Source organism: Semicossyphus pulcher, unplaced genomic scaffold, assembly GCF_022749685.1.
Source record: "Semicossyphus pulcher isolate SPU_LCO1_2020_fin unplaced genomic scaffold, fSemPul1.0.p SCAF_2, whole genome shotgun sequence".
In the NCBI taxonomy this organism is placed as follows: domain Eukaryota; kingdom Metazoa; phylum Chordata; class Actinopteri; order Labriformes; family Labridae; genus Semicossyphus; species Semicossyphus pulcher.
Genome location: NW_027211693.1, coordinates 32952653 through 32964752, shown reverse-complemented (window position 1 = coordinate 32964752; position 12100 = coordinate 32952653). Strand labels below are relative to the sequence as shown.

General features: G+C 41.0%; 1 non-coding gene across 1 annotated transcript; it reads right to left on the bottom strand.

The window, feature by feature from the left end:
• Positions 1-207: 207 nt before the first annotated feature.
• On the bottom strand, positions 208-289 carry trnah-aug (transfer RNA histidin (anticodon AUG)). The gene has a single exon. It is a non-coding gene; the product is annotated as a tRNA-His (tRNA).
• Between the last annotated feature and the right edge of the window lie 11811 nt (positions 290-12100).

The following is a 12100-nucleotide window of genomic DNA, read 5'->3' as shown; positions in this document are numbered from 1 at the left end:
CATTTCTAGCTTTTGAGCCTTCCTGTTCTAAATAGGCTGCTTCATTTCTATGCTTATGTCTTTCAATGTGTTTTTTCTTTTATATCTTGCTTGTGTTTTCTATGTTTTGTTTTTTCCCTGTGTTGATGTTTTTAACTCTCCTGTGTCTGGCTTTTAGCTTTGTACAGCACTTTTGTCAGCTGTAGCTGTTTTTAAATGTACAGTAAGTGGCAGTGGTGGGATTTGAACCCACGCCTCCTGAGAGACTGGAGCCATAATCCAGCACCTTAGACCACTCGGCCACACTACCTTCCCATGTAACGAAAGACGTGAAGAAGGCAGGATAACATGGCAAGGCAAGTCTATTTATAAAGTAGTATTCATTGATAGAGCAATTCAGAGTGCACAGAGCATTAAAAACATTAAAATATAAGAAAAGCAAAATATAGTGCTGCAAGTATTACCCAGTACTCGTACAACGGTGTTAGAACATGAGATTCTTTATGTAATAATCTGGAATTTGAAGATTTTTGTCAATAGCAGTTTCATTGTAGAAAGTAGAAGCAATTAATGACTTATCACAAGAAGAAAAAAAAAATGCTTTCAATCCACCGTGCCAGGAAAGATTATTTTTTTGGCTTTTGCCTTTATTATTGGGAATAATATAATGGGATAGCTGAAGAGAGACAGGAAATTTGGGGGTAGAGTAGATAATGGGGAATGACCTGCACCAAATGATCGGCAGACCGGGAGTCAAGCCTGCGATCAGTGCATCAAGGACTGTGTTCTCTCTCTGACGCAGTGGTAATCAAAGGCACCTACTTTATTCTAATGTGCCACCACAAAAGCTAGGAGTACTTGTTTTGCACAGGAACTAGATGGTTAGGCCCTGGTCATTTGGTTACAAGTGGTTTGGAAAATGCGTCATGGTCACAGACCCTAAAAGTCAGTAAGAGTTCATGTTTTATAAATTTGTTCTTGCATTGTCATTTCAGAATTCCCTCACCGAAAGAAATTAAGTACACACTTTGTAAATGTTGTTAGTACAATAAACCACCACAACAAGCTCACCAAACTGTCAGTCAAGCATCCACAGCTTTTCTATAATTTAAACAAGTCTTATACAAATGTATGCCCAATTCAGTTGTAATGAATGGGGTAGGTAGTCCTAGAGAGCAAAAGTTTTTTTTTTTTTTTACCAGGCTGTACCATGTTGTACCTGGCTGCAGGGAATACCAATGGGAATGCTCTCTCACACAGAGGAACATAGACATGTAGATGCTGACACATCCAACCACACATATGGTGAACATACAGACATACATTTACCTACATACTGAAACAAACACATTCCCACACACATATACAGATTTTTAAAATCACAAACATCTTTATTGTCCACTTGCAGGGAATTTACATTTGGCTTTCAAGAGAAGCCCATGTTGTAATAAAACAGAAAATAAAATGGAAATAAAAAAACTAAATGCGGGAGAGACTTAGAAGGACTAGTTAGCCACAGCTAATAAGCTCTGTCTCTTTATTAGGCTACTGTGAGCTCAAAGTTAGTTTAACAGCCCCTGTTAGTGTTAGCCACTGCTGACATCGTGTGAAATCCAATCCGCACGGTGTGCTCACAAGCCTCCCCCCAAGAGGGAAGCATCACCCATGGGTTTGGGCTCCCAGCAAGTAAAACTGCGACCACCCGGTCAGACTCCATGCCACTCGGCTTGGAGCAAAGGCCCACCACCAGACCTCCAGAGTGGTTCAGCGTCTAAGAGGAAGAAGCCACACACCTCCTAGCTCTGGGATTGAGTGGCGAGGGGCCCCAGCAGGTGGGAAGACACTGCTGTCCTTTCTGCAGAAGAGGCGTCTTCCATGTTCTGTTCCCTGACACAGTCTCCCAAGAAAGAAAAGTTGCCATGGGTTACTGGTTACAGTTCTGGGTCAGACCACCCCATGTCCTCTCTGTAGTAAATACAGTCGTAACAGACGAGGCAGCGGCAGTACTGAGGGAAGAAATAAACACTGTTGAACAATAAAGTTGTCAGAATGGTTTCCCCTTCAGAGGCAATCAATCTGTTATTTTGTTGTTCAGAAGAAAGGCGGCGGGGGGGGGGAACTATGTTAAACAAATGTCTACGAAGGTACATGTTGAAAATGCTAACACTCAGACAGCGAATGAACATGATCAGCCTGGGGGATTGGATTGCAACACTCACAGATGCTTATTTTCATGTAGTGATACACCTGGAGCACAGCCAATTTCTAAGGTTTGCATTCGAGGGCAAAGCTTATGAATACCTGGTGCTGCCATTCAGCCTGTCACTCATGCCCTGCACCTTTATGAAATGTGTCGAGGCAGCATTGACTCATCTTCGGGAGAGAGGCAGTCACATTTTATCCTATCTGGACAATCGGGCTCTGATAGTGAGCTCCAGAGACCAGGCAGCAGTGCAGCTGTCACTAGCTCTGTCGCTAGCTCTGTCACTAGCTTTTCAGTGAATTTGCAAAAAAACTTGCTCACCCTGAGTCAACAGTTTGGCTGACGATAACTCGTTCTTGCATGTCAGCTCTACTCAGTCTATCTCTTTTGGTGTAGTTCCTAAAGTCTGGAAAATGGTCTATGTTATACCCCTGCATAAAGGTGGTGATAAGGGCAATCTCAACAACTATAACTACAACTACAATTTCTAAACTGCCATGTGTATAAAAAATTCTGGAATGTTTAATAAATGATCTATTAAAGGATTTTCTATCCAGAGCTAACATCCTGAGCCCATATCAGTCTGGTTTTTGAACTGGGCCCCAGTACTGCTATTACCAAGGTTGTGACTGACATATCATAGATAACAAAAAGCATTGCTTGGCACTTGACATGGTGGGTCATTCCCTGCTTCTACAAGTCTACAGAGTATTGGTTTTGATGGAAATGCATATAATTGGTCGACCAGAGAGGCAACAATCAATTAAACTGGGAAGCTACAATTCTTAATTTTTGTCACAAAACGTGTTCCACAAGGTTAAATTTTAGGTATGGTTTTATTTACTTTTTATACAACATTGTCTCCTCTTGGGAAAACTGTCATGCACATCTGTATGCTGATGACACAGTGCTATTTACAGCATTCTTTTAATATTTTATACTCATAGTATGCCTGACTGCTGGAACAACGTGCAACTCCTTGAAGTTAACACATTTTTACCTTTTGGACATTTTAGAAATCTGCTTTTAAACCCTTCCAACCTCTATTTGGTTTGCCTAAGTGTATTTTATTTATTTTATCATTTAACAATTATGAACTTACTTAACTATTTTAGTACGTTTTAGGGTTTTTCACCTGTACTTTAGTCCTCCTTTTGATTGTCTTATCATGTCTCAGATGCATCCCTCAGGGGGTGGGGGGCTCTGTGCGGCGGTGAGAGGGGTCTGGAGGTCACCACAGTCCAAGCTTCACATCAACCACCTGTAGCTACTAGCGGCTTTGTTAGCTCTAAAGCAATTTCTTCCTTTTTTGACAAGCCAGTATGTTCTGTTCAGAACAGACAATACAATGGTAGTGTTTTACATAGACAAGCAGGGGGGGACCCAGGGGGGACCCATTCACTTTCCCTGTTAAATCTGTCTTGCTCTCTGTTGCTTTGGTTCAGTGTGCATTTTCTGTCTCTCAGAGCCACCCATGAACCAGGCTGCCTGAACCTGGAGGCGGACCTCCTCTCCATGGGGGGACCTTTTGTGGGAGAGTGTAGGTTGCACCCACAGGTGGTTGCTTGAATATGGAATCATTTCAGCCAGGGGGAAATTGACCTGTTTGCCTCCGGGGCAAATATCCACTGCCCCCTGTTCTTTTCTATGATGGACCACAACGCTCCCGTGGGAATGGATGCGCTAGCACACCAATGGCCGAACACACTCCTGTATGCATTTCCCCCAGTGGACATGATACTGCCAGTTCTGGAGAGGGCGCGGCGGCATAATATATCCCTGATTCTGGTGGCTTTGCAGTGGCCAGCGAAGGCATGGTATGCCAAGATAATCAGTCTGCTGGCAGCGAGGCCTTGGAAACTTCCTCTCCACAGGGGCCTACTCTCTCAAGCGAAGAGAGAGGTAATTCATCCATGCCCAGAATTGTGGCAGCTGCATGCCTACCTGTTGAGAGATCCAATTTAATAGCTAAGGGTCTGCCCCTGAGTGTGGTGGCAACGATCCAAAGTGCAAGGGCATCATCCACTAGAGGCCTTTATGCTTATAAATGGCAGGTGTTTGAGCAGTGATGTCAGGACCAAAACGTACTTCCATATCAGTGCTCTATTATGGATGTTTTGAGATTCCTTCAGGAGATGTTGGATAAGGATCTCTCCTTTTCCACGATTAAAGTCTATTTGGCGGTTTTATCTGCCTGTCTTGTTGGCTTCAATCACACCAGGCACTTGCATGTGTTTACACCATGCGTCCGCCAGCTGAGGCCCGTGGTTAAATCCAGCGTCCCCTCATAGGATTTGGCAGTGGTACTTGAGGCTCTTTGTGATCCCCCATTTGAGCCCATTGAGTCTGTAGATATGCTGAAATTAAAATTCTTTAATACAAGATTGCACTGCTTCTCACTTTGACAAAGTAGGTGGGCGACCTTCATGCTTTATCTGTGCATCCCTCTTGTACCCAGTTCACTTTAGATGGCTTAAAGGTTACATTACGCCCAAATGCGATTATCCCAAAGCCAACATCAACCAAAATGTGTCATTCAGTCTTTGCAAATAAAATACAGTGGAGGATTAATTTTATTTAATCCTTCAAACAATTTTAACAGTCATTTTTCAAACTTTTCTTAGGATGAAAACTTAATTTAGTCTGTTGTCTGCTTCAAAAATGCACCCTATTATTTCTTATACACTGAAGCTGGAATTAGATGCACAGCGTTTTTCTTTCACCTCAGTGAAGCCAGGATGTGATGCTCAGCCCCTTTCCATCTGTCCATATATTTCAAATTATCCAGCTCAAACAGTATCTCAGATAGTCCAAACTTGATAAAGTAAAATTTGAAAAAAAAAAATTCTTGTTTGCAAGCCTGACAACCTTCTCTACGCTGGAATAAACCCCTCCATTTTATTAGAGGTATTAGACAATGTTATATTTTAAAGATATCACTTTAAGTGAAAGCTGCTTTTATAACATATGTCTGTATAGTCATAGTAGTCCACACTCTTATCACTGTTCTAATTGTCTGCATTAGGCTAAGAACAAGGATAAAGGCTCCAAGGTTATAAGTACAGACAGCTTAAGTGTACCAGTACAGGCATCGCTAAAGTCAACTCCATCCTATCTTTGTCGTATCATACATCTATAAAATAAAATACATTAAAAAAAAAAGAATACAAATATTTTTTTACAATCCATCCATTTTTGCAATATGTTCCCACTTTTCACCCAAACATGGCTGAATTTACAGGTTCTGCTGTGCAGGTGCATGTCATGGTTTTTGCACATGACTTGCCTGCTGCCAATGGTTTGAGCAGATTTTTCTGCACGCACTCATTAAGTAACCTAACAAAAAAAAAACAATTGTGCCACATCATATATGTTATTGGACAATTAGCTTTCTTCACAAAAGATGGTCTAATCTGGCACACATTATCAACTGAAGTCAAATTTATTCCAGGTATTAAATCTTTTACCAGTAAGGTTAAAAGACCAGTGTGTAGGATTTAGGGGTAAACACAAAGAATCATTGTGTTTTTGTGTTACCTTGAAATGAGCTATCTAGAAGGAGCAGATCCTGTCCCACTGCAATGAAAAGAATGGATAGTGTGCCTGAATGCATCATGTGTAAACACAGACAAAGCACAGAAGCTGCTGTTACACAAACCTAAGATAAGCTTGAAAGGGTCCGGTGTTAAGATTGAGAATGATATTGGGCACTTTGTTTTTGTAAAATAAAACAATAATAATAATTGTAATAATAATTATAATAATAATAATAAAGGAACATATTCAGGATATTGTTTATAATAATAATATGTTTATTTGGTATAGCACAGAGCAAACAGAGCAAAGTCAGAAGTGCTTCACAAAACAACATAACAACATCAATTTTTTACAATAATAGTAATAACAATCATGAATAATAATAAAAAAACAGAGAAACACTGCAAATTACAGGAGATGATGAAATGCCAATTTAAAAAGGTGTTTCTTAAGCTGCTTTTTTTTTTTCCAACTCTTTTTATTGACATTTTTCATTAAATAATAAACAAGTGAGTGGCAATGTTACAGCTCTGAAGTAGCATGTCAACAAACCCATTACCCCTCCCTCTTCCCAACCACCCACCCACCTCAGGTCAGAACCAATCAGGGACATATGACACATACATACACTCATTCAGGCAGCACACACATACACACACACACACGCACTCACACACACACACACACACACACACACACACACACACACACACACACACATACAAAAGGAGATAGACAATCCTCGAAATGATAGAACAGAATGGTAGTAAGAGGCAACCGGTATACACACACTAAAAAAAATAGATAAATAAATAAATAATAATAATTTAAAAAAATAAAAAAATAAATAAAAAATAAATAAAAAAACATGGACGCATACATACACAGGACTTAAAAAGACAGTAAGAATGAATAAATAAATAAATAAAGCTAAAAGTAGGGGGGGGATAGCAGCTTGCACAGAGAGGTAAAGGGGCTAGTAGAGCAATTTAGACTTAATCTGAGTCTGGAGATAAGGCAAGAGAGTTAACGTATGACAGGAAAGGACTCCATGAGCTTTGGAATGTCTTGGTACAGCCCTTAAGTGAGAACCTGAGTTTCTCAAGTTTCAGATTATAGAGGACTTCTTTAATCCAACGGCCATGTGACGGGGGGCGAGCCAGCTTCCAATCCAACAGAATCAATCACCTGGCCAACAAGGTTGTAAAGGCAACGGCGCGTTTTATCGCCACAGAGAGAGTGATGTCAGGGGATATACCAAAAATGGCTGATAGTGGATTAGGAGAAACGGTCTGGCCGTACACGCTACTTATCGTGTCGAAAACACTCTCCCAAAAGGATGACAATTTAGAACATGACCAGAACATATGATTACGATTGGCAGGGGATTGTTTGCATCTATTGCAGGTATCACTAATCGATGGGTAAATTCTGGATAATTTTGCATTAGTATAATGGCGGAGAAGATTCCATCTTTGTAAAAGTCTTTGACAGCAGTGATACCACGATTGTGCCAGGTTTTGAATGTAGGGTCCGTGCTCGAAGGTGTAAATACATGGTTTTTAAGTAGAGGGGTCAGAGCGGAGGGGCCCTGAAAGCCCAAGTTTTTCCTGAGCTGGCTCCATATTTTTAGCGAGGATGACACAATTGTATTTCCACTCTCAAGTTTTAAAGGGAGGGGGAGTGAAGAGCATAAGGTGGAGAGCAGTGAGAAGTGTGGGGTTGCTATCTCCAGGATCACCCAGGCCCGGGAGGGAATCGGATCCATCACTCATCCAGTACTTAAGCTGCTTTTTAAAAGCGTCAGTAGAAACTACAGAGCTTGTTTGCACAGGCAGAGTGTTCCAAAGTGTTAGAGTTTCAACTTAGAAAGCACGATCACCTTTAGTTTTCAGTCGGACATGAGGGACGACAAGTAGACGCTGGTCAGAAGACCTGAGAGATCTGCAGGGGATGTAGGGATAGAGCAGGTCTGAGATGTACACAGGTGCCTGATCATGCAGGGCTTTATAATGAAAACAAGGACCTTACAATGAAATCTAAATTTAACTGGAAGCCCATGTAATGAAAATAAGATTGGTGTGATGTGACTTGACCTGCTGGACCTGGTCAACAGCCTTGCAGCAGCGTTCTGGATCATTTGTAGACGGTCAAGGGAGGACCTACTGAGGCAGGTAAAAAGGGAATTGCAATAGTCAAGCCAGGAAGAAACAATAGCATGGATAAGCATCTCTAACTCAGCGTGTGAGACAACAGACTTTAGCTCGGCAGTGTTTCTTAAATGAAAGAAACATGAACAGGTTAATGACCAAATGTGTTGTTCAAACAGCATCGCCTGATCAAAGATGACCCCAAGATTTTTGAGATCTAATAGGGAGGGATCTAGGGATCTAATACACATGGCAACCTTGGAAGCAATGCTAACAGAGGCAATGATAAGGACCTCCGTCTTATTCATATTTATCCGAAGGCAGTCAGACAGTTGTGCAAAACAGAAAGTTTTTCAGTGTCACCAGGCTTAAAAAATAGATACAACTGAATGTCATCAGCATAACAATGATATGAGATTCCTTGGAATTTGCTGATAACATGGGCTAGGGGGAGCATATATAAGGAAAATAAAATGGGACCAAAGACAGAGCCCTGAGGCACACCACAGGACAGAGTAGCAGACTCAGACATGTATGGACCAAGTGACACAGAAAAACACCTATCTGAAAGATAGGAGGAGAACCAGTCCAGGGCGCTCCCAGAGACACCCACCCACCGCTTAAGTCTGTCAATCAAAATGTCTATCTATCTACAGTGTCAAATCCAGGAGTACCCAGACTAAGCATTCACTGGCATGACTGACTGGAATTTATCAAAAAAAATATTGTGTGCAGTTAGGACAGTATTGAGCTGTATAAAAGGCAGCTTAGAGATAGGCCTATAGTTATTAAGGACACAGGGGTCAAGGTTAGTTTTTTTAAGAAGCTCAATTCAGCTCGATCATTGCGACCCTCCTCCACCCCGTTCACCTCCAATCCATCGCATCAGTGTCCAAGTCCAGCTCCTCAGCTCATCCTGTCGTCACCATCATCACCACCACCAGTGTCTAGACTTCATTGGGGGGGTATCATATCCTGCTCTCAGCCTCTCTACACCTTTAAGTACATGAAGACATCACAATGGCGTCTAATCGCCAAAGACTTTGCACATTTCATTCTTTCAAAACTTGTAAGTAAATAATTGTTCAATCTTAATGAAGTCTCTCCTGATTAAAATACAAAATTGACCACTAGACCCATTAAAACCTGAACAGAGGCGCCATTATCACTTTTCAAGTCTAATCAAAATAAATCTACATCTTCCCTATGATTGTTGGTCAATTTTTATGTATTGATGAAAGCACCTTTTTAATAAATCAAACTGCTTTACAACATGATATGGTACTATGGTATGGTACATATATGGAACTTTCCATTCCAGATAATGTTTCATAAGGTCACCTACTAAAACTAGCAAAACAGGCTGTGTAGCTAAGCTACCTAGAAGTCAGTAAGCTTTAGTAATGTTTGCTAGCTAACTAGCTAGTTAGTGTTGTTACCCTGCTAAAGCTTGTTTTAAGTTGTTTATTTATTCAGCTTAGTTTAAATGTAGCTGAGCATAAGTTCAACCAGGAAGACTGTTCCTACTCATTCATTCATTAGCATCATTCATTCATGTCACGTTCTCTCTCTCCTGCTCTGTCCTTCCTGTCTGGTGATCAGCTGATTGTGGGCGTATACTATAAGTACTAAACCAACCAGATTCAGCCTCGACGTCTGTCGATCAATCATCTCGCTGCTGTCAAATTTTAAATCTGTTCTCCTCTCTTCCGCAGACAGTTTGTCGTTTTAGCTCGATCATTGCGCACGCTCACCTTTTCAGTTCTTTCAGAGTCTGCTCTCAACCTCATGTGTATTCCACGACTCTGCGCTGCAGAAAACGCCTGATCGCAAATAATGCTGTGTCTGGTAATTCATCTGTGGCAAGCATCTGTCACGTAAAATATCTGTGTCATCTTCAGGCCGCCCGCAGCATGCCTTTACGTCCGTTTAACAGCCACGCCATACAGCATGTGCAGCACTGGCTTCTGTCGCTTCAGCCTCTCACAGGTGGGCAAAGTTTGTTGGCAGCAGATCCTGCTCTACTCAGGTAACAGGAAACGTCCTGCTAACCTTCTCATCTGATGTGTTATGATCGCTCAAATCCAGAGAGGTAACAATATATGTATTTATGTATGTTTTTGCCATTGACCTTATAATAATACAGGGACTTCTATCAGCTTTCTCGTCATAATTTCATTACGGTAGTAGGTGAAATAAACTTGTGGGGGTTGGCATAGTTTAATTATAAGTCTTAAGTTAACGCCAATGTGAAAGTGAGGCTGGGCAGGCGCCAGTGTGGCGTGCATCGGATCCACACGTCCTCCGCTGCGAGGTTAATCCCGGTCACAAGAGCTCCAGCCGCTCAGCGCAGGTTTCAGGCACTAGATTTCAGCATTAAAATGACGCAGTTGTTCCCTGTGGCTTTCCTCTTTAAAAGTTCCATCAACAGTGTTATCACCTGGCTCAGTGTTAAAAGCGCATTTCATGAATTCGGGCGTGTATTTATCACAGTTTAGTCAGAGGTGCTCATTTAGGGTGTCATCTCGCAGTGTTCCCTTGTCTGACTGGGAAACGTATAACAATCAAATAGCCTCTGTATTTGGTCAGTTCTGTTTAAGTAAGCTATAAGAATTTATTTAAGCAGAAGAGTGAGAAGCACTGTCAAACTGAGTGGTAATACTCAGTATATAAAATCTGTCTCGAGTCCAAGTCTGACACTGATATAAATACGCGTGCATTAATTAATAGTAAATAAAGAGAGAGTAAGAGTAAGTAAGAGTAAATATGCATTCCTTAGTTATATAAAAATAAATAAATGATAATAAAAAATCCAAAAAAAATCAGCATGACTATTCACATCTATATGGTATATTAATTAATCTATGCGTTCATCACCTTCATGTTCATTGGTTTAATCATCATATCATCTTTTTAGATTCTACATTCATAAAATGGCAAGGAGTATTTCTCATGCATGTCTCTATGATATTAATGTGTCTTGTGCATATATTTCTCTGATCGTATATTGTGTGAGCAGTTTAACTCATACCTTGGGTCAGGCATTTCTAGAAGGTTTTTGCTGCAGGAAGATGCTTAACAATATGTCATCAGGCTAGTTTCTTTCCAGCATGATTTTAGTAGGGCATGGTCTTATCTCATCATGGTTTGTTTGTAGTCCGAGTTGCTTGAACAATCACCTACCAGCAGGTTTCGTCTGCAGGAAATGCACTCTGTGCGAATGCAAAAGCAGCAGATCGCAATTCGCGTATTGCATCCAGCTCCCATCTGTGATCATCTGACAATTTGCTTCAGATTGAGCTCTTATTTATCGCTTTAAACATACACCTGCATGTAAGTAAGCAAACACTTCATCTAGAGCTGAGACATCACTGATGACCATGTCGCCCAAGGCGTTCAGTGCTTAGATTTCCAACTTTCTCGAAGGCATCAGAATGATGGATCCGACCTATTTCATAAACAAGCATCTTAAAAGCTGTTCTTCTCTTGATGTTAGAATGGACTAAACGTGTCTTTTTAATTTTACTAATCTGCATCATGATGGTATTATTCAGCTAAGTTAAATTAACATTCTCAAAGGTTCTCATGTAAATAAATGTCCTTTAAGTCTTCGAATGCCGAATTGGGTAACACAATGGTGTTGGAGCCTATGGCCCACTGATGAAAGCCTTCGTTTTCGCAGTATATAGTATTATTATGGACTGGGTGTCTGTGATGAGTCTTCCATCAGCCAGCAGTGGTTGGTCTGCCAGAGAGGGTAGGCGGAGCTAGCGGCTGCTTTTCCATCTCTGCAAGTATCTCAAGTAAACAGTAATCTACTACGGCCGAGTAAATAAAAGTTCAATGACTACAGATACAAGGGGATGTTATGAACCAAGAATGACGCAGTTTATTTCGCTGATATATCTGGTGTGAATTTTGCTTAATTTTACCTGAACACACGGTCACTTCTCAAGTTGCCTGGTCTATAAACAATCCAACACGGGTTGTCATCTAATTCTGCTTGCCTTGTTCTCATTAAATACAGATCCTACTCTGTATGAAGTTCTCATGGTAGCTTCATCAATCTAAGGTAATTATTTATGGAATGTGTAATCCCACACTCTTGTAAAGATCAATAGCATTTTTTTTTTTACATTTAGTCATCACAACCTCTTCAAGCTAGTGAAGGTCATCATACCTCATTCAGCAGCTCGGATCTCATCATATACGGCCAATCGCTGGCTCAAAG